Consider the following 25,953-nt stretch of genomic DNA (forward strand, 5'->3'; position numbering starts at 1 on the left):
GATCAGACATATCTTAAGAAAAATAAAAGTTCTTATTTTACATTCACTTATTCCTTCATTAATGTTCCCTCTTACTTTATGTAGGTCAGGGTTTCTGACCTATGTTATTTTCCATTTCTCGAAGAAACTTTTAATACTTTTTGCAAGGCAGGTCCCCTGGTGACAAATTCCCTCAATTTTTGTTTGTCTGAGGAAGTCTCTGTTTCTCCATCACTTTTGAAGGATGTAGAGTACAGAATTCTAAGTTGGTGGTTTTTTTCTGTCAACGTTTAAAATATTTCAGTCCAGGATGCTCTCCTTGCTTTCATGGTTCCTAAGCTGATGTTGGATATAATTCTTATCCATGTATCCCTACAGGAAATGTGTTTCATTCCTCTGGCTTCTTTCAGAAGTTTTTCTTATCTTTGATTTTCTTTTGTTTGATGATAGACCTAGGTGTAATTAAAAAACAATTTTTGGAGTTCCCGTCGTGGCGCAGTGGTTAACGCATCCGACTAGGAACCATGAGGTTGCGGGTTCGATCCCTGGCCTTGCTCAGTGGGTTAAGGATCAGGAGCTGTGGTGTAGGTCACAGATGCGGCTCGGATCCCACGTTGCTGTGGCTGTGATGTAGGCTGGTGGCTACAGCTCCGATTCGACCCCTAGCCTGGGAACCTCCAAATGCCGTGGGGGTGGCCCTAGAAAAGGCAAAAAGACCAAAAAAAAAAATTTATGGGAGTATTTTTCCTGTTTGATGTTCTCTGACATTCTTGGATCTATGATTTAGGAAAATTCTCAGTCATTATTGTTTCAAATGTTTCTTCTATTCCTTTCTCTCACATTTCTGTATTCCCATTGTACATGTTAAACCTTTGGTAGTTGTCCCACTGTTACTGGATATTCTGTTCTGTTTTCTCAGTCTTTGTTCTCTTTGCTTTTGGTTTTTCAAGGATCTGATTGATATATTCTCTAGCTCAGAGATTCTTTTTCCACTAATTCCAGTCGACTAGCAAAGCCTTTCATCCTTTATTTTTCTTGCGGTGTTTTTTTTTTTTTTTTTTTTCCTTACATTTATTTCTGCTTTTTTTTCCTTAGGATTTCCATCTCTCTGTTTACACTGTCCATCTGTTCTTGCATGCCGTCTGCTTTATCTACCAGAGCCCTTAGTGTATTAATCCATTTGTTGTAATTCTTGCCCTGATAATTCTGACATCTCTGCCCTGTCTGGTTCTGATGTTTGCTCTGCCCCTTCAAATTGTATATTTTGCCTTTTGATATGCCTTATACCTTGCTCTTGATAGGTGAACATGATGTACCTGCACTGTTCCTCCTGGTAGTTTCTGCTCATGAGTCTCTGCGACATCTGTCTATCTCTCCAGTTTTGGTGGGTAGTGGTTTGCACTGCGGCTTCCCCTCTCTTGTGGATCCAAGAAGAGTTATGGATTTTTTAGTCTTTTCAGCTTTTATTTGTTAGGACAAAGTGGCCACTTCTCTTTTTGGGCCATGCCAGCACCATATGGAGGCAGATTGGACCCCTAGCCTGGGAACTTCCATATGGAACCAGTGCAGCCCTAAAAAAAAAAAGTCCTATTTTTTTCCTAGTCTGCAGTCACTCTGGAAAGGTTGAGGATTTTAAATTCCCTGAGCTTTAGTTTGTGTGAGACATGTGCCCTATAGTGGCTCTTAAAGAATTACTTCCATATCATTCATCAATTCTGCAAATTCTCTAGTGTACCCTATAGTGTCAGCCATTCAAGTACTTTATCTATCGTGACAGTGCCAATGACAGTGCTGACTCAGGTCGCCTTTGTGTTAGGCAGAGGGCTTTTGAGAAAAATGTGAATCCTCATCCTTGTACTTTTATTTCATTCTTTTACCTTTTGGAACAGGGGTCTGAGAAGATTAAGTCATTCTGAGAAGACTTTTAGGAAAAGTGTAATAAATTCTTTTTTTATATCAATTAAATATTTATAATCAGAAATACTTTACCAAAAAATGCAAACTATTCATACTTCCCAAGGATGTGAAGTAATTCTTCTGATATTTAGGACTTCAGGGGTATATACAAATTCAAACCTTTTTTTTTTTTAACCAACACTTTGATTTTTTTAAATGAATACATTGCATGGCACAAAATTTTTAAAGTATAAAATGATTTCAAGATTTTTATTTTTTCTATTATAATTGTTCCTGTTCTGTCAGTTTTTGCTACAGCAAAGTGAACCAGTCATATATATATTCTTTATCTCACATTATCCTCCATCATGTTCCATCACAAGTGACTAGATATAGTTCCCTGTGCTATACACACACACACACACATTCTTTTTCTCACGTTATCCTCCATCATGTTCCATCACAAGTGACTAGATATAGTTTCCTGTGCTCTACAGCAGGATCTCATTGCTTATCTCTTCCAAATGCAATAGTTTGTATCTATTAACCCCAGACTCCCAGTCCATCCCACTCCCTCCCCCTTTCCCTTGGCAAGTCTGTTATCAAGTCCATGAGTTTCTTTTCTTTGGAAAGACTCAGTTGTGCCTTATATTAGATTCCAGATATAAGTGATATCATATGGTATTTATCTTTCTCTTTTTGACTTACTTCACTTAGTATGAGTCTCTAGTTCTATCCATGTTGCTTCAAATGGCATTGTTTTTTTCCTTTTTATGGTGTAGTATTCCATTGTGTATATATACCACATCTTCTTAATCCATTCATCTGTTGATGGACATTTAGGTTGCTTCCATGTCTTGGCTATTGTGACTAGCACTGCAGTGAACACACGGTTACATGTGTCTTTTTCAAGGAAAGTTTTGTCCGGATATATGCCCAAGAGTGGGATTGCTGGGTCATATGGTAGTTCTATATTTAGTTTTCTGAGGTACCTCCATACTGTTTTCCATAGAAGTTGTACTAATATACACTCCCACCAACAGTGTAGGAAGTTTCCTTTTTCTCCACACACTCTCCAGCATTGTTATTTGTGGACCTGTTAATGATGGCCATTCTGACAGGTGTGAGATGGTACCTCATGGTAGTTTTGATTTACATTTCTCTAATAATTAGTCATGTTGAACATTTTTTCATGTGCCTATGGGCAATATGTATATCTCCTTTGGAAGAAATATCTGTTTAGGTCTGTATTTTATTTTACTGCATGTACTGAACAAAATTTATTTAGCAAATATCCTATTGGTAGGCCTTTAAGTTGTGTCCAGTCTTTTGCTGTTACAAGCTCTGCTGCCATATTTACTAATCTATGAGCCCATGTATCTTTAGGGGGAATTCCTAAAGATAAAATTTCAGGCTCAAAGGATGTGGGGATTTTTAATCTTGATAGATAATGACAAATTGCTCTCTTTGGAGATGATACTAATATATGCTTCTATCATCAATATGTGTATGCAAAAGTAAAACTATATTTAATTTACTTAAAGAAAAGATACTAATTGAAATTGAAATGCACACACAGTGCTTTTCTCTACTAGGGGTGTGGAAGTTAGAGGCTTTGCTTTAATATCAGATTAATATAGTTTATTCTTCGGTTTTAGAAAATAACAGCTCTATGCTGAAGCCTAAAATAAATGCTAATTTATTGTCATGTCTAAGAATTCTGTATATTCAACTCCTGAATAAAAATTATGATTAAAAAATAAATGCATTGTGTTCCAACAGTAAAATCATAGTGTCAAAAATCTGGGCCAAGGAAAATTAATTGGTGTGGTTATTAATTATATTCATTAGTAAAGAAATCTAAAAACTCAAAGTTGCTTTTGCATTTTTCATGGACAATTTTAGATTTCAGGGTAATCTAAATTCAACTGGGAATGTATATTTGTCCTTATCTCTATTTATTATCCTGAAAATTATTACTCTAATGTTAGAGGCTTTTAAACTATAAGGAGAGGGGAGAATTCAAATCTTATAAGCAGTAATGGGAAGGATAAAGACAAGACATGTTATGTGTAAAGCCATAGGTATATTTTACCAAAGCAGTTTGTCGAGTTTGTAATTGGGTATATTAAAATATTTAGGAAACTATTTCAAAGAGGAAACAGGATTAGAAATCTTAAGAAATATTCCTCAACGAAGGAACATGATGAACATGGGCCCCATCCCCTTTTGTTCCCCCACCTCCAGAGGAAATAAGTCTTGTTTTAACCTGGAGACAAGGAGTAAACATATTGTTCTCTCTATGAGTCATGTTGCAAATGGGTAGATGAAGCCCTTTAAAACCAAGAACAGCTGCTCATAATGCTTCAGACAGCAATATTTCCTTTCAGATGGCTTATCACCAGGCTGCCTGAGGAAAGAAAACAGTTTACTTGGGATATAAGCAATGAACATGGGAAATGGTTGCAGAGAGAACACAGTACTGGTTTGAAACCTACTGACTCAAAATATCAAAACAAATGTTTAATGTGAAGACTTGTTTAATAAAGAAATGTGAATATTTCTTTTTGGAGATGCCAGAGAATTTGCAAGAAATTTCAACCCCAAATTTTAAAAACCCTAGTGAATTTCAACAAACATTGTCCTATTAATTGATTGAATTTCTCATATAACTTTGATTTAGAGTGATGAGTCTTCCTTTAAAGAGAGGTTTGCTTTCCCAGACATGAGCAGAGGCAGGATCAGGACTTGAACTGTAGTGGGACTAGCCAGACCCTGAAAGTCTAGGATCTGATAAACCAGTAGGATTTTCAAGGGCCAAAACGCAGGTGTTTAAAATACATTGGGGTATGTAATCAAATAGGTGAACCAGTGGATGACTGGCAGCAGAGGTGATGGATCTAGAATATGAACAGTTTGAAGTCCAGGTATGATAGGTGCCAAGGGGATGTGGCAGTTTTAGAGGGAGAGACTTGAGGTGGAGAGGCAAGATCACTGATCAGAACAAGGCAGGCCTTCATTCTTGGAGCAGTGGAATGACAGACTAAGGCAAAGAGTTTCAGAAGGAAAGTGCAGCACATCAAATATGAATCAAAGGCAGCCTTGGCAAACTTGATTCTAGTATTGTTCAAGTATTTTATTTCTGTTGTTGTTGTCCCTCCTACCACCCACTCTTGTCCCTTTTTTGATTCTGCTCAGCCTACTGGAACAGGGTCATGGTGCCTATACATCTTTGGGTATCTGACTCAACTTGGCCACAGATTGCTTCTCTCAGTTACATTCAATCCTGATCCATCTGGTCTCGGGGGTGATTCTTTGCATATTGACAGAAGATTGGACTCAATGCTGGACTATCTTTTGACTCACTCTTGTTCTCTTGCTTAGTAAACTCAAGATTTCTCACTTTTGGGGCCCTACTCACTTCTGATTTCTCTTTTGGTCTGGTCTCACTCTCTAAACTGTCTCCCTGACCTGTGTCCACTCCCAATGCTAGAGTGTGACTTTCACTGGACATACCCAAAGATCAATATTGACAGTTTTTCAGATTCTGGGGATATAGGACAAGGACCTGTTTTTTGTACAATCAAACATTGGTCAATATTGGTGATAATGATAATAATAGTGGCTCAGGAACTAGATGTTCTGCTAAGAGCTTTTCATAGATTTTCAAATTCATTTCTTACAAGCTTCTGGGGATTTAAATATATCATTCCAATTTTACAGAGAAGGAAAGGCAGGTAACTTGGCCAAAATGCATAAGTAGCAATCCAGAATGCAAGCCAGGCAGTCTGTCTCCTGCGCCCCCATTTTAAACAGGCACAGAATCACAGCTGTGCTAAGAGAACACTTAAGTTCTTGCTGATAACTTAATTAGTGACCTGGATTCCAAAAATTAACCTGAGAGGAAACAGGACTAGTCTCAAAATTCTGGCTGTGCTAAACCTTCAGGCAACTGCTAGATATAGTTAGCCTTAGACCTAACCCAGATGAGCCTCTAGATTTTTACTGGGTAGAAACAATGAGAAGACTGCTGGCCAATTTCTCAGAAACTTTTATTGCAGGTACCAGTGAGTGGAAAATTCCTTACTGGTCTCATCAGAAGATGTAGATGCTCACCAATCCTTCTTCCTCTACTTGAACACATAGAAAAGCCATATTTCATAGCCTCCACTGTTACTAGGTTTGGCTACATGACTGGGCTGTGGCCTGCAGGGACCTTAAACTGACACTACCCCTCTTGTAAGTGCATGCCCTTGATAACAGCTCACAGAGTCACAAGCAGTTGGAAGTTCCTGATATGACTGCCTCAACAGCTCTTGTGATCAACAGTCTCCACTGCCTCCCAGTGTCTATGTGCCTTATAGGCCCCTTAGATAAGACTTCCCTCCCTTTTGTGGCTTACCAAAACCCTACTCTTTTGATTTAAATTGAGCAATCTGGCTCTAGTTTGTGAACTCCAAAGCACTCCACCCACAGACCCTGATAAGCTTGTGCACCAGGTCCTGCCTCTCCCTTTGCACTCTGCCTTGGCCTCCCTGTGTGGTGTACAGTGTACCTCCTCCAGAGCCTGTGATGAACAAACTTTTCTGCATCAATTATTTTAATTTCTTTTGTATTCTAGCTTTGAGCCCTGGGTCACCTTGTGGTACCTTGTGCTCCACATAACAAATGCTAATTTAACAATATCCTAACAAAGAGTTGTCAATACTAAAGGGGCAGAGAGAGAGAGAGAGAGGGAGGGAGAGGGAAAGAGAGAGAAGAGAGAGAGGAAAAGAATAACTGTAAAAATTCGTAGTTACTGTTCTTTGGTATAGTTTTAAGATGACTTATTCCCAATGGAAAGAAAACAAGCTATTTTATTTTAATCACACACACACACAAAAGTAAAAGTTGGAATTCCCATCGTGGCTCAGCAGAAACAAATCTGACTAGTATCCACGAAGATGTAGGTTCAATCTCTGGCCTTGCTCAGTGGGTTAAAGATCCAGGTTGCAGTGAGCTGTGGTGTAGGTTGCAGATGTGGCTAGGATGCTGCATTGCTGTGGCTGTGGTGTAGGCCGGAGGCTACAGCTCCAATTGGACCTCTAGCCTGGGAACCTCCATATGCCAAAGATGCAGTCCTAAAAAGACTAAATAAATAAATAGTTATCTATGTCTAAATGTAGGAATGAATGCAAGTCAGTTATGTGATATAAATCCTTTCTTAGGCAAATAAATGGCTATAAGTGGAATAAAGTCTTTTATATTCATTCATGAATGCACTTTCTTAAATATTAGACTCAGCAATAGGTCCAACAGAGTCTTATAGTCTTATCGTTTCCACCAGAGTCTTATAGTCTTATAGCGTCCATATAGTGCAATAATTCAATGAATAGGAGCTATATTGTCTATGCTTAATTGTATTAAGAGAGAGGACATTTGGTAGCATAAGGGACATAACGAGTGGGCACTTTAAAAAACAATAAAGTGAAGGTTTAAAGAAGGCAGGGCAAGGCCTAAACCCTTTAATTAGCAATCATGCCTTAAGCTAGACATTTATACCAAAGATCCAAAAGTGCTGACCTGACATTTGCTTTATTCTTTCTGACATGTTGACAGGTGCCCTTGGAAGAACACATTTTAAGTACTTGCAGTGCAGATGTGATCAGCAAGTTTGGGGGCTTTATTGACTTACTATTTATACCTTGTTATTTGTAATTTCAGTTTTCGGAGCCAAGGGACAGTTTCACATATTCTTTATCACTCGTAACATTTGGTCTGCTAATTGGACATATAGAATTCCCTTCTGTATCATTTTATGAATACAGCATAATGTCCGTAATCTCATAATGGACATCGCTGTGCACGTCTCCTTGTTTAGATGTATATAAGTTTCTTAGGGATGCATACTGGAAGTGTTATTGCTGGACTGTAGGTAAGCACATTTACAAAAAAATTAGTGAAAATGTATTCTCCAGTTGGCTGAACAAATTTCTTTCTTGGATAATTCACCAATATCTCAGCATGGTCTCACCTGAAAACTGTGGCCAATGTTATATTTGCATCTCATTGATTACTATTCAGTTTAAACTGAGAATCATCGCGCACATATTTATTGGAAATTAAGGCTTTATCTTCTCCAAGGAGCCTATTTATATCCTTTGCTATTTTCTCTCACCAGATGAGTGATTTGTAGGGATTTTTTTCTTTGTAGGACTCACAGGAATTCTGACCTTTTGCATGATTGCAAGTATCTTGTTTCAGTCTGTGGTCCATTTTTAAACTCTGTTTATGAAAGCATCAGTTTTAGAAGTATTTATTATTTCAATGTGATTAACTTTATTAATGTTTGATTCTGGGATTTGTACTTCTGTGCCCTGATTAAGAAATTTACTTGCTGTCTTACTGAATTAACAAGGACAAATAGAACTAGTTTTAGTATATTGTGTAATGGGTCTGATTTTATTTTTCATATAGACAACCAGTTGTCCTAGCACTTTACTAAGTAGCCTAACTATTCCTTATTAGTTGAATGCCTTCTTTTACATATATTTGCTTATTCATGTGGATTTATTCCCGGGTTTTCTATAGTATGTCATAATTTTCCTTATCTACCACTATGCCAAGATCACACTGTCATAAGTAATATAGTTTTGAGAACCCCTTAAGTGGTTGTGCCACTTTATATGCACACTAAAATTGCATGAGAGTGCCTACTGTTCCACATCCTTGTCAGCTTTTGGTATTTGGAGTGCTTTAGGTTTTGACCATTCTAATAGGTGTGCAGTGGTATCTCATTATTGTTTTAATTTGCAACTCCTTAATGACATATAAGGTTGAGCATTGTTTCAAGTTCATTTGCAACCTGTATATCTTTTTAGTGTCTGTTAAAGCCTTTGGCCCATTCTTTAGTCAGGATATATTTTTTTTCTTATTGTTCAGAAGTACAAGTTCTTTTTTTATTTTGGTTACTTTTTTTCTTTTTATGGTTGCACGTGGAACATATGGAAATTCCCAGGGCTGGGGTCAAATCGGAGTTGCACCTGCCGGCCTACGCCATAGCCACAGCAGCACCAGATCTGAGCCGCATCTGTGACCTGCACCATGGCTTGTGGTAACACTGGATCCTTAACCCACTGAGTGAGGCCAGGGATTGAACCCACATCCTTTTGGACACTATGTCTGATTCTTAGCCTGCCGAGTGACAACAGGAACTCTTGATTGCAAATTCTTTATCAGATATTTCTTTTTTTTAATTTAATAACAGCTTTATTGAAATAAATTCACATATATACAATTTACCCACTTTAATATACTTCATTGGTTTTTAGTATAGTCACAGGGTTGCACCACAATCACCAAAATCAATTTTAGGACATTTTCATCATCCCAAGAAGAAACCCCATACCTATTAGCAGTTACTCACTACTTCCCCAATTCTACCTTACCCCTTGCTCTAGGGAACCATTAATCTTCTTTCTGTCTCTACAGATTTGCTTATTCTGGATATTTCCAGAATCATACAATAAATGGAATCATGCATATAGTCTTTTGTGAATGTTTTCATGTTGCATAATGTTTTCGAGGTTCGTCCATGTTGTAGCCTTTACCAGTACTTCATTCCTTTTTATCGCCAAATAATATTCAATTGTATGGATATATCACATTTATTTATCCACTCATCAATTGATAGACATTTGGGTTGTTTCCACGTTTGGGCTGTTATGAATAATGCTGTTATGAGCATTTGTATTAACATTTATCTGTACATATGATTTTATTTAGCTTGGGTATGTAACTAGGAGCAGAATTCATAGGTCATAAGGTAATTCTATGTTTAACCTTTTGAGGAAATTCCAGATTGTTTCTAAGCACCTGTACCATTTTGCATTCCCACCAGCAATGTATGAGGGTTTCAATTTTTCCACATCCTTACCAAAACTTGTTATTTTCTGTCTCTTTGGTTATATAGTGGATGTGATGTGGTATTTTTGAGTGGTTTTGATTTACATGTCCATGATGGTTAATGATGTTGAGCATCTTTTCTCATGTGTTTATTGGTCACTTGTGTATCCTCTTTGGAGAAATGTCTTTTCAGATTCTTTGGATGTTTTTCAGTTGTGTTCTTTGTCTTATTATATTGAGTTGAAAGTGTTCTATATATATTCTGGACACAAGTCCCTTATCAGATATTTGATTTGCAAATATTTTCTCTCATTCTGTTGATTGTCTTTTCACTTATTGGTGGTGTGCTTTGAAGTACAAAATTTCTCCTATTCTTTTCTTTGGTTGTTTGTGCTTTTGGTGTCATATCCAAGAAATTATTGCTTCACCCAAGTCACAAAGATTTACATCTATGTTTTCTTCTATGAGTTCCATAGTTTTAGCTTTTACATTTAGGTCTTTCAGTGATTTTTAAAAATTTTTTATTATTATTTTTTAATAGTTATTTCCCCAATACATTTTCTACTGTACAGCAGGGTGACCCAGTTACACATACATGCACACATTCTATTTTTGCACATCATCATGCTCCATCATAAGTGACTAGACAGAGTTCCCAGTGCTACACAGCAGGATCTCATTGCTAATCCATTCCAAAGGTAATAGTCTGCATCTATTAACCCCAAGCTTCCCAACAACCCCACTCCCTCCCCCTCCCCCTTGGTAACCACAAGTTTATTCTCCAAGTCCATGAGTTTCTTTTCTGTGGAAAGGTTCATTTGTGCCTTATATTGGATTCCAGATATAAGTGATATCATGTGGTATTTGTCTTTCTCTTTCTGACTTATTTCACTCAGGATGAGAGTCTCTAGTCCATCCTTGTTGCTGCAAATGGCATTATTTTGTTCTTTTTATGGCTGAGTAGTATTCCATTGTGTATATATACCACATCTTCCTAATCCAGTCATCTGTTAATGGACATTTGGATTGTTTCCATGTCTTGGCTATTGTGAACAGAGCTGCAATGAACATGCGGGTGCATGTGTCTTTTTTCAGGGAAAATTTTTTTTCTGGATATATGTCCAAGAGTGGGATTGCTGGGTCATATGGTAGTTCTATGTATAGGTTTCTAAGGTACCTCCTTAGTGTTCTCCATAGTGGCTGTGCCAGCTTACATTCCCACCAGCAGTGCAGGAGGGTTCCCTTTTCTCCACACCCGCTCCAGCACTCGTTATTTGTGGACTTATTAATGATGGCCATTCTGACTGGTGTGAGGTAGTATCTCATGGTAGTTTTGATTTGCATTTCTCTAATAATCAGGGATGTTGAAGATTTTTTCATGTGCTTTTTGGCCATCTGTATATCTTCCTTGGAGAAATGTCTATTCAGGTCTTTTGCCCATTTTTCCATAGAGTTGTTGGCTTTTTTGCTGTTGAGTTGTATAAGTTGTTTGTACATTTTAGAGATTAAGCTCTTGTCAGTTGCATCATTTGACACTATTTCTTTCTCCCATTATGTATGTTGTCTTTTTGTTTACTTTTTGGTTTCCTTTGCTATGCAAAAGCTTGTCAGTTTGATTAGGTCCCAGTGGTTTATTTTTGCTTTTATTTCTGTTGCTTTGGGAGACTGACCTGAGAAAACATTTGGAAGGTTGGTGTCAGAGAATGTTTTGCCTATGTTCTCTTCCAGGAGTTAGGTGGTGTCTTGTCTTATATTTAAGTCTTTAAGCCACTTTGAGTTTCTTTTTGTGCATGGTGTGAGGGTGTGTTCTAGTTTCATTGATTTGTATGCAGCTGTCCAGGTTTCCCAGCAGTATTTGCTGAAAAGACTGTCTTTTTCCCATGTTATATTCTTGCCTCCTTTGTCAAAGATTAATTGGTGTCTGGGTTTATTTCTGGGTTTTCTATTCTGTTCCATTGGTCTATCTGTCTGTTTTGGTACCAGTACCACACTGTCTTGATGACTGTGGCTTTGTAATATTGCCTGAAGTCTGGGAGAGTTATACCTCCTGCTTGTTTTTTGTTCCTCAGAATTGCTTTGGCAATTCTTGGTCTTTTGTGGTTCCATATAAATTTTTGGATTGTTTGTTCTAGTTCTGTGAAAAATGTCATGGTTAATTTGATAGGGATTGCATTGAATCTGTACATTACTTTGGGGAGTATGGCCATTTTTCCAATATTAATTTTTCCAACCCAGGAGCATGGAGTATCTGTCCATTTCTTTACATCTTCTTTAATTTCCTTGATTAATGTTCTGTTCTGTAGTTCTCAGCATATGTCTTTCACCTTCTTGGTCAGGTGTATTCCCAGGTATTTGATTTTTTTGGGGTGCAATTTTAAGAGGCATTGTATTTTTATATTCCTTTTCTAATATTTCATTGTTAGTGTACAGAAATGCGATGGATTTCTGAATGTTAATCTTATATCCTGCTACTTTGCTGAATATGTTTATCAGTTCAAGTAGTTTTGGGTTGAGTCCTTAGGGTTTTCTCTATATAGTATCATGTCATCTGCATACAGTGACAGTTTTACCTCTTCTCTTCCTATTTGGATGCCTTTTATTTCTTTTGTTTGTCTGATTGCTGTGGCTAAGACTTCAAATACTATATTGAATAACAGTTGTGAGAGTGGGCATCCTTGTCTTGTTCCAGATTTTAGTGGGAAGGCTTTCAGCTTTTCTCCATTGAGTATTATAGTTCCTGTGGGTTCTTCATAAATGGCTTTTATTATGTTAAGGCATGTTCCCTCTATACCCACTTTGGTAAGAGTTTTTATCATGAATGAATGTTAGACTTTGTCAAATGCTTTTTCTGTACCTATTGAGATGATCATGTGGTTTTTGACTTTTCTTTTATTAATGTGGTGTATTTCACTGATTGATTTGTGTGTGTTGAACCAGCCTTGTGCATCTGGGATGAATCCCACCTAGTTGTGGTTTGTCGTTTTAATTTTCTTTTCTTATCTTATTTCATTAGCTAGAACTTCCAATATGATGTCGAAAAGGAGTGGTGAGAGGGGACATTCTTACCTTGTAACTGATCTTAGTGAAAAGCTTCTAGTTTCGCAACATTAATTATCATGTTAACTGTAGGGCAGTTGTGTGCCTGCAAAAGTTTCAGAGATTGTAGTCTAATTGGGAACTGAGGTCCCCTGGTTTGATTATAATTTAACCAAATGAGTATTTTCATTGTTTCCACTTTCCTTTATTGAAATATCTAAGAGCTTTAAAGAAAGCAAAGCTATTATAAAACTTAATTAACATATTCATAAAGTTAATATTGAGATTCTTATAAACCATTTGATCCTTTAAAGTTTCTTTCTGTTCGTTCCAGTGTATTACTCAGAATGAGCTAAGTTATGCAGCTGTAACAAATAGCCCTCAGATCTCAGAGCCTTGAAACCCAACAAAATGTATTTCTCACTTACTCCTCGTTTCCTGTAGGTAACAGTGGCTTTTAGTTTTTCTTTGACCCAGGCTGACTCAGGTTTCACTGTGACATACACTTCTAGTTTCTTTCTGCAGGCAAAGGGGAATGTGGCAAATTGGACAGTGGCCCTGAAAGCTATCCCCAGAAGTGACTTGTGATTTCAAACTTTAAATGAATAAATAAGTGCAAATCTATCATGCTCTTGAAAGAGGCAAGAAGCAAATATCTATGAGCAGCCCAGTGGTGTCTAGAATATGTGCCCTGGTAATAGTGATTTCCAAGGTCCCATAAACTTGGGAAAATTGGGTCAAAATGGCATGTGGGTTCTTCATTGTGTGATTGTTAGCATTTGATACTGTAAAGTGAATTTTAAATATCTAATAAGGGGTTTTGATATGAAGTGTTTCCCAAATTTGCTGAAATCCCAAATACTCTGGGAGTTTTTTCTTCACAGAATATTTGGAGAAACTCTTTTTTTGTCTAGTGGTCTCTGCAAGATGGACTAGATGGTATACTTTATATGTATCACTGCAATTTAACTACTTTTCCTTTCTTTATGGATTACTTATCTGATATTCATTTAAAAATATTAAAAGCAAATTTTGACATGAAAAAATAATAAGCAACTTTTCCCAATAAAGATCATGGAACCCCCCCTGCCCCCTCTCCCCCCAAAAAGTTATAAATTAGAATGCTGTTGATGAAGGTTAAAGTCTATAGTAGAATATAAAGTCTACTTCAAATTTTTCTGAAGTGCTAAAGTATTGTCCAAGGCTTTACCCAAACCACCTGAATATGGTACTTCTAAGTTATCTATGAGGGCAGTGAGTTAAAAATTAGTAAATAATATTTTGTTTGCTATGTGGTTGATTAAAGTTCACTAACTCTTGCTCAAAATAATATATTCTGCTAATTTGGAGAAAAATACAATATTTTTAGTAATTGTTACATGGCATACTGAAACTAGAATTGAAAGCCTTAGGGAAGATAACAGATTTTCAAATGTTTTTAATATAAAAATATTTTACTAAAAGCTAACACTTTATTTCAAGTGTAAAGAATGATCACATATGAAAGTAAAAATAAAGTTAAATAAAGGGGAAAGTCTTAGAAATAATGTCTTAGAAATAATTAGAATTAATGAGTAACCTATCCAGAACTCTTATTGAGTAATCTTACCTGTTAGGAATATAGCTGTGTGTCAGGAAGCAAGTTACAAAAATTTATCTGAGGGAACAAAATCAGAGTCACAAACTACCTAAAATAACATTTATGAATTATTTAGTCACAGTCTCACTTCCACATTACCCCTATTTTGCAAATAATACTATCCAAGGTAGTTTGGTTTCTTATTACAGAAATTTGGAGAGATGTATGAAATAGTGGAAATTGCTAAAGAGGGCTATACATGACAGCAGTAAAAAAGTGAATGGGTTGTCCAGACTCAAGTGACTGAATATTCTACTGAGTGCCGTATGCAAAGGATGCAGTAGTTGGGGTGAGTTTTCCGAGGGCCAAATAAGCAAGTAAAATAATTCATACTGATGATGACCCTTCTTAGTCATAAAAAAAAAAGTTAATTATTTTCAGTGCAGTAGCTGAGAAATCAGGGATTTAAGTATCATTTTTGAAAATGTCTTCTGTCCAAAATCAAATTTTTCAAAAAGGAAAAAGGTGAGTAAAAGCCTGGGCTCTGCAATGGTGTCTGCCTCAACCACCCAGGATGCCAAATGCCAGAATGATCCAGTCTCCAAGGATTTTTAGAGCAACAAACCAAAAAAAAAAAAAAAAAAAGAATTTTGACCTATAGGTGGCGATATTGATATTGTTCAAGTCAGGCACAAAAAGATGGGGTGAGTAAAGGAACATAATATGTAATTTAGTGGCTTGACAATAAAGATAATTGAATCTGAAATCCATTTTAATGAACATATGGCTCTTACTTGTAAAATACTCGTATTGAATTATAAATATGAATTTGGGGGAAAAAAAAACTTAAGTATTTGTCCTGAATAATGAGTCCCACTGTTATCCTACTTAAGTGTATTTTGTTGATGTTCTTAGGGGTTTGTTAAACTATGAATAAAACCAGTTGTCATGACTGTATTCCTGACACTTTTGTTTTCATTTAATAATATTACAGTAACATCCAAACTGTATTGTCCAATATATACACAACTAGTAGTTGTGTCAGCAAGTGTGTGGAGAACCCCAGGACCATCCAGCAGTTGGGTCCTACAAAACTCAGTGAATTTCTGATGCCCCTTCCAATAATGGTTATATGCACATTGGCTTATGGGTGAAAAGAGCCTTCAGCACTGTAGTACCAATGTGCTTCAACTGTTTTAAAGTTAAGGCAGTATTTCTGAAAGTTTGTAAACCCACACACCAGTTTTAACATAAAAATCTCACAGCCTCTCTCCTCTCCTTCCTAGATTTTGACACTCCCCCTTGGTACAGGTTTTTGTTGAGAATCATTTGTATCCCCCACATTCTTCCCCCAATTTACTTTCCTACATTTTAGATATAAATACTTTTCATTTTCTTATACAATTATGTTTATTATGCAACTGTTTTCTCTTCTTCACTCCAGAAACTGATATTCTCTGTCTCTCTGAGTCAATCATCACAACCCTGAGGAAGATGAGTTTATATTGATGAATATTAAACTGAAGAGAAAACAAAATGGGGTGTGTGTGTGTGCATGCGCACGCATGCATGAGCCTGAGAGAGAGAGAGTTCAAAGACATGACATGAGAGAAAGATTAACTAACAAACTTTAGAAATCTTTAGGACAAAAATAAGCAGTGTGCAGTGTCTTCCACCTTCTAGACCTGAGATATCCAATGTGGTAGCCACTTGTGGCTTTTTATATTAAAATTAAAATTAAATTAAACATGTAATTCCTCAATCACACAAGCTGCATTTCCAGTGTTGAATATCTACATGTAGCAACTGTATGGGATGGTGCAAATAGAGAATATTTTCACCATCACAGAAACTGGACAGCACTGCTCTATACTTGAAGTTCTTTGGATGATAACCCTCTTTGCATTTTTTTTTTTTTTTTTTTTTTTTTTTTTTTTTTTTGTCTAGTGAAACCTTGCATGTCAGAGGCATTCAGAAAATATAAAAGGAAATTTTGGAAAATGTGGGAAACATCAGAAGTCTGTTTGGTTATTTGGTTCCTTTTTACAGAGAATCCATAATACTAAATATGTAATGTATATAACGTATAGGTATATGCTGTCTGTCATCAGCATCTCTAGTCTTATAGCTCTGGCTTCCTTTTCCCACTCTTTACAAAGCCACCATGGTGAAGTCCTTTGTCTGAAACTATATGCTGCAAAGGGTCAATTTAGTCCCAGCGATGGCTTGCCATGCACACTCTAAAGACTGACCTGGCATCCATTTCATGCTGTACTCTTTAATTAACGTTAATTAATTCACTCTTTTTTGAGTTTTCAATTTTCGTAGATGAGGCATTATAAATTAAAAAATGTAACATACTCAGATTATAATTTAAAGGGCTCTCAGCTGATAGTTAATTAGCTTGATTCAGGAAGGATAAACCAAAAGAATGAATTTTTAATGCTAATTTAAAGGACATTAGTTGCTATGGGCAGAATGATTAAAATGCCACTGCTTGAAGCAGAAAAATTAGAATGCAACAGCAGTGGCAACCATAGACATCAGTGGTTTTTGTATCTGTGCCAAAATGATAAGAGATTTCATCACCTGCCCACAGCAAAGCTCGGTGAGTTCTGGAGAGTTACTTGGGTCTGATCGGGACCATATAGTAGGCAAATCGTGAATGTTCTTATCTTTTACATGGTTCCTTGCATTTCTCTTCAGGAATGTGATAGAGCAGAACAACATGTTAGAATGAGGTTTGATGCCCTCATGGCAAGCAACAGGGGGTTGACACCAGATGGTCCTTACATTCCTGTTTAACAACCACTTACATGGCAGAGATGCCAGGTGCTGTCCTGAACATTTTACAAATATTAACTCAGTTAATCATCATAACAAATCTATGAGTTTTCTACTATGATCACCCCTGACTTGTCAGACAGAAAATTGAGGCATGAAGATTTTAAGTCATTTGTTCAGGGTCACGTAGGTTGTAGATGACAGATCCTAGATTTGAACATAGGCAATGTGACTTCACATTGAAGTCTTAAATAGAAAATAATTCCAATGCAGATTATTAGCAGGGGAAGATCAGCTCACTGTTAGCATTAAATGTACGGCTCCTAACATCCAAAGATTATCATCAAAGATGCGGAGACACTCTAGAACAAAGGAGTAATGAAATGTAAGAAGATGAGGATCACTTACTCTACATTTAAAGATCCTCAAGAGGATCAGCAAGATGTCTCTGACGCTGCCAAATAATAAGCAAATAAATAAAACAAAATAAGATTAGTCCTTTTTCAATCAGTCATTCAAACTATGAAAAACAAAAACAGAAACAAAAACCTCATATCAAGCCAGACACTAGTCTAAGTGCTTCGATGAAAAAGCCTCCCCCTGCTCAGCAGGAGCTTCCAGTCCATTTGGGAAAAGGAAAAAGGCAAAGGGGATTTTTCTATAGTATGGAAACCACGAAGAAAGACCATCGAATCAAGGAGAGGGAAAATGCAGGGAGGGCAAACCCCGCTCATCTGGGGAGGAGTACAGGGCAGGCAGGTTCTCAGAGGACGTGATATTCAAACTGAGACTTGAAGAATGGGGCTCAGTGAGATCGCGGGGTCTCCCAGCACGGTCCTGTTGGCATTTCAGACTGGGCAGTCTTTTGTGGTGGAGGACTGGCATGTGAGATGATTAGCAGCATTCTGGTCCACCTGCTACCTGCTGGCAGTACCTTTCCCCAGGCTGTGACAACTAAACAGATCTTGAGACATTGCCACATGTTTTGTAGGGGAGAAAACTGGCCCAAGTTGAGAACTAGAGGCAGAAGTGCTGGGAACTGGCTGGGGAGAGTAGAGAGTGAGAGAGGCCTTCAGGGAGAGGCTGCACTAGGAACAAAGGCATGTAAGTAGGGAACTGGATTGCGAGGTGCAGTGTGGGAGCGAGTGGTTTTGATGATGATGGAGGAGGAAAAAATGTGTGGTGACCTGGAGAGAGCCTGTAGCAAACACAAACGAGCAGGAGACATAACCAAAGGGGATTGTGAATCATAAGTTTGAGTGAGGCAGCCTTGGCGGACTGTGGGGAACCAATGCCAGCATACACATCAATTAGGCGGTTGCAAATAGATCATGATGACTCATTCTGAGCAAAAAAGCTGCATTCTTCTGAAAGGCAAGCTGGGGGCTTCCTAACAACATACAGCTCTTTTCTAAGGGGACCAGATGTGGTCCAGCATGGGGAAGGAACTGTGGCGTTCACCTCAACCCTTAAGTCATGCCCATAGATGGCATAGACTATGGGATAGAATTTCTTCAGATTTAACAGCATCAGTGTATTTAGCAAGGCCTCCCTGAGGACTAAAGTTTTCGATGAATGAGCCACCCTATTTATGAAGATTTTCCAAGATAGTTGATGAAAATCCTACTTAGTGTTTCAGCCCACCTCTTTAAAACTTTATTTATTTCTTATATTACCTTGCATTGCATTGTTGGAATAGAAAAAAACCTAGTTGAATTTCCCTTGATGACTTAAGGGAGTTGCTATGATCTTAGGGTGATGTCTCCTAAGGTAGACTAATATATTTCAGAGCCTTGGGCTGTTTAAATGGGCCAACTATTGCATCTGTGTTTCTTAATTTTCTGTCTCAGTATTACCATTAGACATTGGGTATAGATTTTCACAATATTCTCAATTTATCTTTTGCATCATTTGAAAATGCTTTTTGTCAATCTTATTTCTAGATAAACATGATAACTAGGTTTGCTAGATTTATGTGTAAAAACAGCTAATATGTTTCAATAATAAACACAAATGTTTATGTAGTGTTTAATATGTGCCAGGCAGTATTCTAAGTTTTAAAAGTGTTCTATGGGAAAAGTGTTTGGGTCATAGTGCATAGAGTTTTTACAACTCTGTTAGTGGTCTTTAACTTTGATGTTCATTTCTGTGTTCTGAAGAGTTAATTTGCTGTAAGTTTCACATTCAACTAAAAAAAAAAATGGGATTTTGTTCATACACATGCTATAACTCTTTCAGTAATTGCTCAACTCAGAAAGCGAACTATACTTTTAGCAATCTAGGACCCTAGATTGAAATGAGAAACATTTCAATGAGAATTGAAAGCAATGAGAAGTAGACGTGAAATCATTCCAAAGGAAAATACATTAGGCCTCAGGCTTGTGCACTCATTCCAAACTCATCTCTTTTGACTTCTTTAAAACAGGAAGCCACTTATGCCCCCTTATCAAGTGGCTAAAGCATGCTCCCAAACACAGCCTCTGAGTCCAGGCAGGTCAAGAAATTCAGGGATTTGAAGAAAAGGACAAGTGCTCCAGGACGGATGTGTTCAAAAGGCCTGGAAAGAAATGCTGGGAGGGTTGCCCTCTCTTCCTATTGACACATCACAACTTCTGGTGGGAAATCAAGGAAGGAAACTGGGCAACCATGATGATTAGTCACAAGGAAGGAGACAGCAAGCATTTTGAAGCCGACAGCTGCAGGAACAATGGGAACTGCGAGAAGCTATTTTTGTTTGATTTCAACAATGAGTTGAACCTGGTGGGACTGACAGTGTTCTCTGCCTGCTCTCACTCTTCTCTTACTAAAAGTAGAAAGCTTCCATGCCAAAACATAGTTATCTTTTTCCTGCTTAAGAATGATTAAAATGCCATTCTGCTCTTTCATCTTCATGTTTATCTCCAAATGAACTAATGATAAACATAAAAATATTCAAAAGTACGAAAATGACAGGTATTTGTTACCGTGTTTCCTCCACTACTCTTTTGCTGCTGTTTAAAAGACTAGAATTTGGAATCCTAAACCTGGAATTATAATATTTTGGGGACCTCCCTTGGCAGTACGTATGGAAAGAAATAGCCAAAGACCTTCAATGGAAGATGGCTTGTATAGTGTCTCTCATGTTTTTTGTTGTTTTTGTTTTGCTTTGTTTTGTTTTTAATTCTAGATGGCACCATAGCAAAAATGAAAACCCACCTAAGGAAGATTTGATGACTCCCTACATTTTTTCCAGTGCATTCCAAACTGCCCCAAAGTGGAGGCAGATGGAATCTTTACAGTATCAAATCAGAAAATAAAACTTTGCACAGAATTGCAAAACTTAGAAAAACTGTTGCCAACTTATTGGCCTTGGACAAACTGTTTCTGGGTTTGGCAATATCTTCCCAACCACCAGTGATTCTTCAGAATAGGTCTGACCTAAGGAGACTGAATAGATTTTCACAAGCTTAGACTAGCCCGTGGAGCTGAAAGTCTGAAAGCTCCAAGGCAGCTTTTAACAAATTAGGTACATGTACCATCGAGGGGTACAGAGATGATTCTGATTGGCATCTGCTACTAATTCAACTAGTGCTGTGGAGAAGACGGGGAAGTTCAGGCACGTTCTCTTAGAGGGGCTGTCTTGGAATTCCAGAGTGGTAGAAACAACTGGAAAGTTTTATATCTTTGGCAGGAGCCATGCCATGCTGAAGGGAGAAAGATATGAAAGCAAGAGTACAGAATAAGTTCTGAGGGATGAAGGAAGTTGGGAAAAGAGATGGTGAACAGGAGGAGGAACTGAGCAGAAGAGCCCTGATCAACTTGGCTTCCGATTCTTGAGTTTTCAACTCATCTCCACTTCCCAGCTTCTCTTACATCTCAGATGCGAATGAATTATTCCGGATTCTTTCTCCCAATCTACCATGTAGGCACAAAGATCATGACGCTTCTAGTACACACTCACTGCTGTTGTCACTCAGCATTTATTCTACCCTTTCCTGGTTATTTTCCTCCCTGTGTGTCTACTACTGTTTTACTTATTGGATATAATCAACTGTTAAAGCATGTGATCCACTTGGAATTTTACTTTTAAGCAAAGCGTCAAGGATATTTCAAAGAGTTAGAGCTCATTCCCCTCCAGGGTAGCACCCAAAAAGTTTATTTTTTCAGTTCTTGCTACTTAGACTCCCCAGAGATGATGGTTTTTTGTCCTTCCACAGCCCGTTTTTTTACTTTCCTTCTGATTCTGTGAGTTATTCTAATACACTCCTTTTCTATTTGCCAATTTTTGCTGCGATCACCTAGAAGAGCACTTAGAAGAGAGAGAGGAGAGAAGAAAGAAAGGAGGGAGGAAAGGGGCAGGGGCTGGCGAAGTGGAAGGAGATGGAGAAGGAGAAAAAGAGACCAAAGGAGATGAACTAAGATTAGGAAGCCAGTTATAGCAGGACCAGTAAGGCTTATCTTAGATTCAATAAATGACATATGGTACCATTTCTGATACATAAATTTTCTCCATTTTTATCGCTTCTTTTGTTCAGTAGTTATCTATAGATCAAGCCCTGACTAACAATCTCCAAGTCACTCCGTCATCCCCCAGAACCAATAGAGTTTATCTGGCTAAATAGTCAGAAGCAATGTTTAAGAATTTTGTGCTTTGCCAATTGTAAATAATATAATTTAATTTTTAATTTTTCTGAGAAAAGCAATGGTGAGCTTAGTCTACTTACACTTTCTCTCCTCCTTTTATTCTTTTTTGATACTATTTATACTTTTTCAATCCACACCCCACTTTCTTTATAACACTTTTAACTCTGTTTTTATCTTAAATGTGTCATAAGCATATTAAAATGTTACTGCATTTTCTTTTTCTGCTACTTTCCTATCATGTTTTGGTTAGTTGCATTTCCTCTCTTAATATTCTTTGAGTTCCTGTTGTGGCATGTAGTTAAGAATGTGACTGCAGCTGTGCAGGTTGCTGTGGAGGCACAGGTTCAATCCTGGCTTGGCACAGTGGGTTAAAGATCTGACACTGCCTCAGCAGTGGTACAGTTCTCAGCTGTGGCTTGGATTCAGTCCCTCATCTAGGTACTTTATGCCATCAGTGTTGCCATTAAAAAAAAATGGTATCCTCTCTTAAGATGTTTTGTGTGAATAATTCTCCTTGAGTTTGTGCAGATATGTCTGAAGAAATAATTTTTGTCTATAGCTTTATACTTGAAGGATAGTCTGACTACATATAAGAAGCTTGGTTCATAGTTGTCTCCTTGTCTTCACTGTCTTCTGGTAGAAAATTGCTAGGGAAAGTCTGATATCAGCTTGATTTTCTTTTACTTAAGATTACTTTTTCCTGCTACCCAAAGATTCTTTATGTTTAAAATTTTTCAATAATTTGTTTCAGGTTTTGTGTTTTTATTGACCCCTCTATGTTATCGTGTGTCCTTTCTCTGGGTTATGGTTTCCTCTTCAAGAGTTGGATCTAAGACTTCTTTTATTTGAGAAAGTTTACTTGAGTTATATTTTAAGATACCATACTCCTCCTCATTTTCTGTGGGGTTCCAATTCTGTGAACACTGAATATATATTTTCTGTCTTTTATATATCATATTCTTCTTAATTCTTTTCATATCTTTATTTCTGTTCATTTTCATTTCATTTTCTCATAAACATCGCTTCTTGCGCTTTCTTTGATGCCACTATCTCTTATGATCCAGCAGTTTAATTTTATTTCTAAAATAATTCTTTTTCTTCTACTTCTCCCCAAATTTTATCAATTTTTCACTTTATCCTCATATTTCTAGACATCAAAGCTTCTCTTAGCCAGTCATATCTTCCTGAGTCCTTGCATGTCTTTCATGCTGTAATTGCTTCTTTAATCATGGTGGAAAGTTGTGTTGTTATTTTATATTTTTGAGGCAATTTTGTCTTGTTGCTGTTGTTGTTCCCTCCCACCTCCCCAGGATTTTTCTTTTACCAGAAAGCATTCCCTGTTTTATGGTAGCTTTGAAAAGCTTGTATTAGTTTCCTAGGGCTGCCATAAGAAAGCGCTGTGAAGTGGATGCCCTAAAATAACAGAAGTTTATTGTGTCATAGTTCTGGATACTAGAAGTCCAAAATTAAAATGTTAAATTGGGCATGCTCCCTCTGAAAACTGTAGGCAAGAATCAGCTTTAATCTCTGCTACCATCATCACAGGGCATTCTCCTCTTGTGTCTCTGTGTCCCTTCTTTTCTTATAAGGACACTAGTCTTATGTCATTAAGAGTGCAAGGAAGATATGCAGACGGCCAACAAGCACATGAAAAAATGCTCAACATCACTGATTATTAGAGAAGTAAAAATCAAAACTACCATGAGATACTACCTCACACCAGTCAGAATGGCCATCATTAATAAGTCCACAAATAATGAGTGCTGGAGCGGGTGTGGAGAAAAGGGAACCCTCCTGCACTGCTGGTGGGAATGTAAGCTGGCACAGCCACTATGGAGAGCACTAAGGAGGTACCTTAGAAATCTATACATAGAACTACTGCATGATCCAGCAATCCCACTCTTGGGCATATAGCCAGACAAACTTTCCTTAAAAAAGACACATGCACCCACATGTTCATTGCAGCTCTATTCACAATAGCCAAGACATGGAAACAACCCAAATGTCCATTGACAGATGACTGGATTAGGAAGATGTGGTATATATACACAATGGAATACTACTCAGCCATAAAAAGAACAAAATAATGCCATTTGCAGCAACAAGGTTAGGCTAGAGACTCTCATCCTGAGTGAAATAAGTCAGAAAGGGAAAGACAAATACCATATGATATCACTCATATCTGGAATCAAATATAAGGCACAAATGAACCTTTCCACAGAAAAGAAAATCATGGACTTGAAGAATAGACTTGTGGTTGCCCAGGGAAAGGGAGTGGTAGGGGTTGGGAGCTTGAGGTTAACGGATGCAAACTATTGCTCTTGGAATGGATTAACAATGAGATCCTGCTGTGTAGCATTGGGAAATATGTCTAGCTACTTATGACATAGCACAACAGTGGGAGAAAAAATTATGTATCCATGTATGTGTAACTGGGTCCCCATGCTGTACAGTGGGAAAAAAAAGTGTGTTGGGGGAAATAACAATAAAAAATAAATTGAAAAAAAAAAAAGAGTGCACCCTACTCCAACATAACCTCATCTTGGCATCTTAATTAAATCTGCAAAATCCTATTTCCCAATAAGGTCATATTCTGAGGTACTGGGGGTATTTCAGCATATCTTTTTGTGAGACACAATTCAATCTCCAGCAGGATACTGGGTTATTTTGCTGCCATTTTTTTACTCAGAATTTTCCAAACAAGGTATTAGCAGGACACTTTAGTTGGAGTGGAAGTAGGAGGTTTCCAGGAGTGTGGGGCTAAAGAGATGGACTGTTTCACTATAATACAACCTCTCTATGTAGCCATGCCTCCTTTGCCTCTCAGACCTAGCCTGAGGACAGAGTTCCTTCACTGAACACTGCTGCCAAGAGTACAGGCCCTGCCTTCCAAAGAGTTCTCTTCTCTTTTGAAAGATGGTGCTTTCTTAGATCTGCCACTGCAGGATCCCAGAGGGCTTCAGTACCTTATATCACAGCAGCCACAGTAATTGTGCCCCATTAGAAATCTGTCTTATTGTAGCAGTTTCTATTTAAGAGGGGGGGGGGGTTTCCTTTCTAGAAGTTAATATTTGCTTGCCATTTCTTTTTTTTAAATTTTTTCTCTGTTTTATTCCTGTGATTAAATGCATTAATAGATTTCCTAACATTGAATCACTTATGTTTTCTAAAAAGTGTTTCTTTAGCCATGGAGAATTTTTATTATAATACTGGATTTGATTTGAGTATTTTATCATTAAAGATTTTAAATCTATACCCCTAAGTTAGATGACCTACTTTTTTTTTTTTTTTACTACAGTGTGGATTTTATTTTTTAAAATTTTTTTATTGTTATTCCCCCACTACAATTTTTTTCTACTGTACAGCATGATGACCCAGTTACACATATATGTATACATTCTTTTTTCTCCCATTATCATGCTCCATCATAGTGACTAGACATAATTCTCAGTGCTACACAGCAGGATCTCATTGCTAATCCATTCCAAAGGCAATAGTTTGCATCTATTAACCCCACTGCTTGTCATTTCTGATATCTTTCTCTGCTCGTCAACCTTCTAGTCCCTGCTTATCCTCTCTTCTTTCCTTATCATGATGCTGTAGATTCCCATACAGATTTTGCTGGTTTTACTGGCTTTTGCTCACACATGCAATTTGGATTTTTCAAATGTTCTCTCCCCTATTTTCACTGAAGATAAAGCTTGTAGACTTTTCCTCCCTTCCATTCTTTTATTGTCTCTATTTTCTTTCCTAGAAGAGAAGAAAGTAGATTTGGGACTAAGTTGCTGTTCAGTTCCTGCTGGACCATGAATCTCTTGAACTGCTCTCTACTGAGAGGGTGAGTGAGCAACCAGATTCTTCTCCCTCCTTCATCACCTTCCTCTTTCTCTACCTTCTTCTGTTTCTTTCTTTTTGAAAAACGAGGTATTAAGATTGGATCTGAATTTAATTGCTTTATATTTGCATTGGCCAATACAAATTCCTGGAATGTTCTTTATCTGTGTTGTCCAATATGGTAGCCACTGACCACACAAGGCTATCAAGCACTTCAAACGTGGCTGGCATACCTGAGAAACTGAATTTTTAATTTAATTTAATAAAACATTTAAATGGCTATGTACAGTTAATGGCTATCCTACAAATCAATGTAGTTTTAGGAAATGGGTGGGGAG

The sequence above is a fragment of the Sus scrofa genome, chromosome 8 (genome assembly GCF_054392235.1).
Source record: "Sus scrofa isolate SSC_HxYL_T2T_F1_AM1 chromosome 8, Sscrofa_HxYL_maternal_Yorkshire_Landrace_v2.0, whole genome shotgun sequence".
NCBI classification, from domain to species: Eukaryota; Metazoa; Chordata; class Mammalia; order Artiodactyla; family Suidae; genus Sus; species Sus scrofa.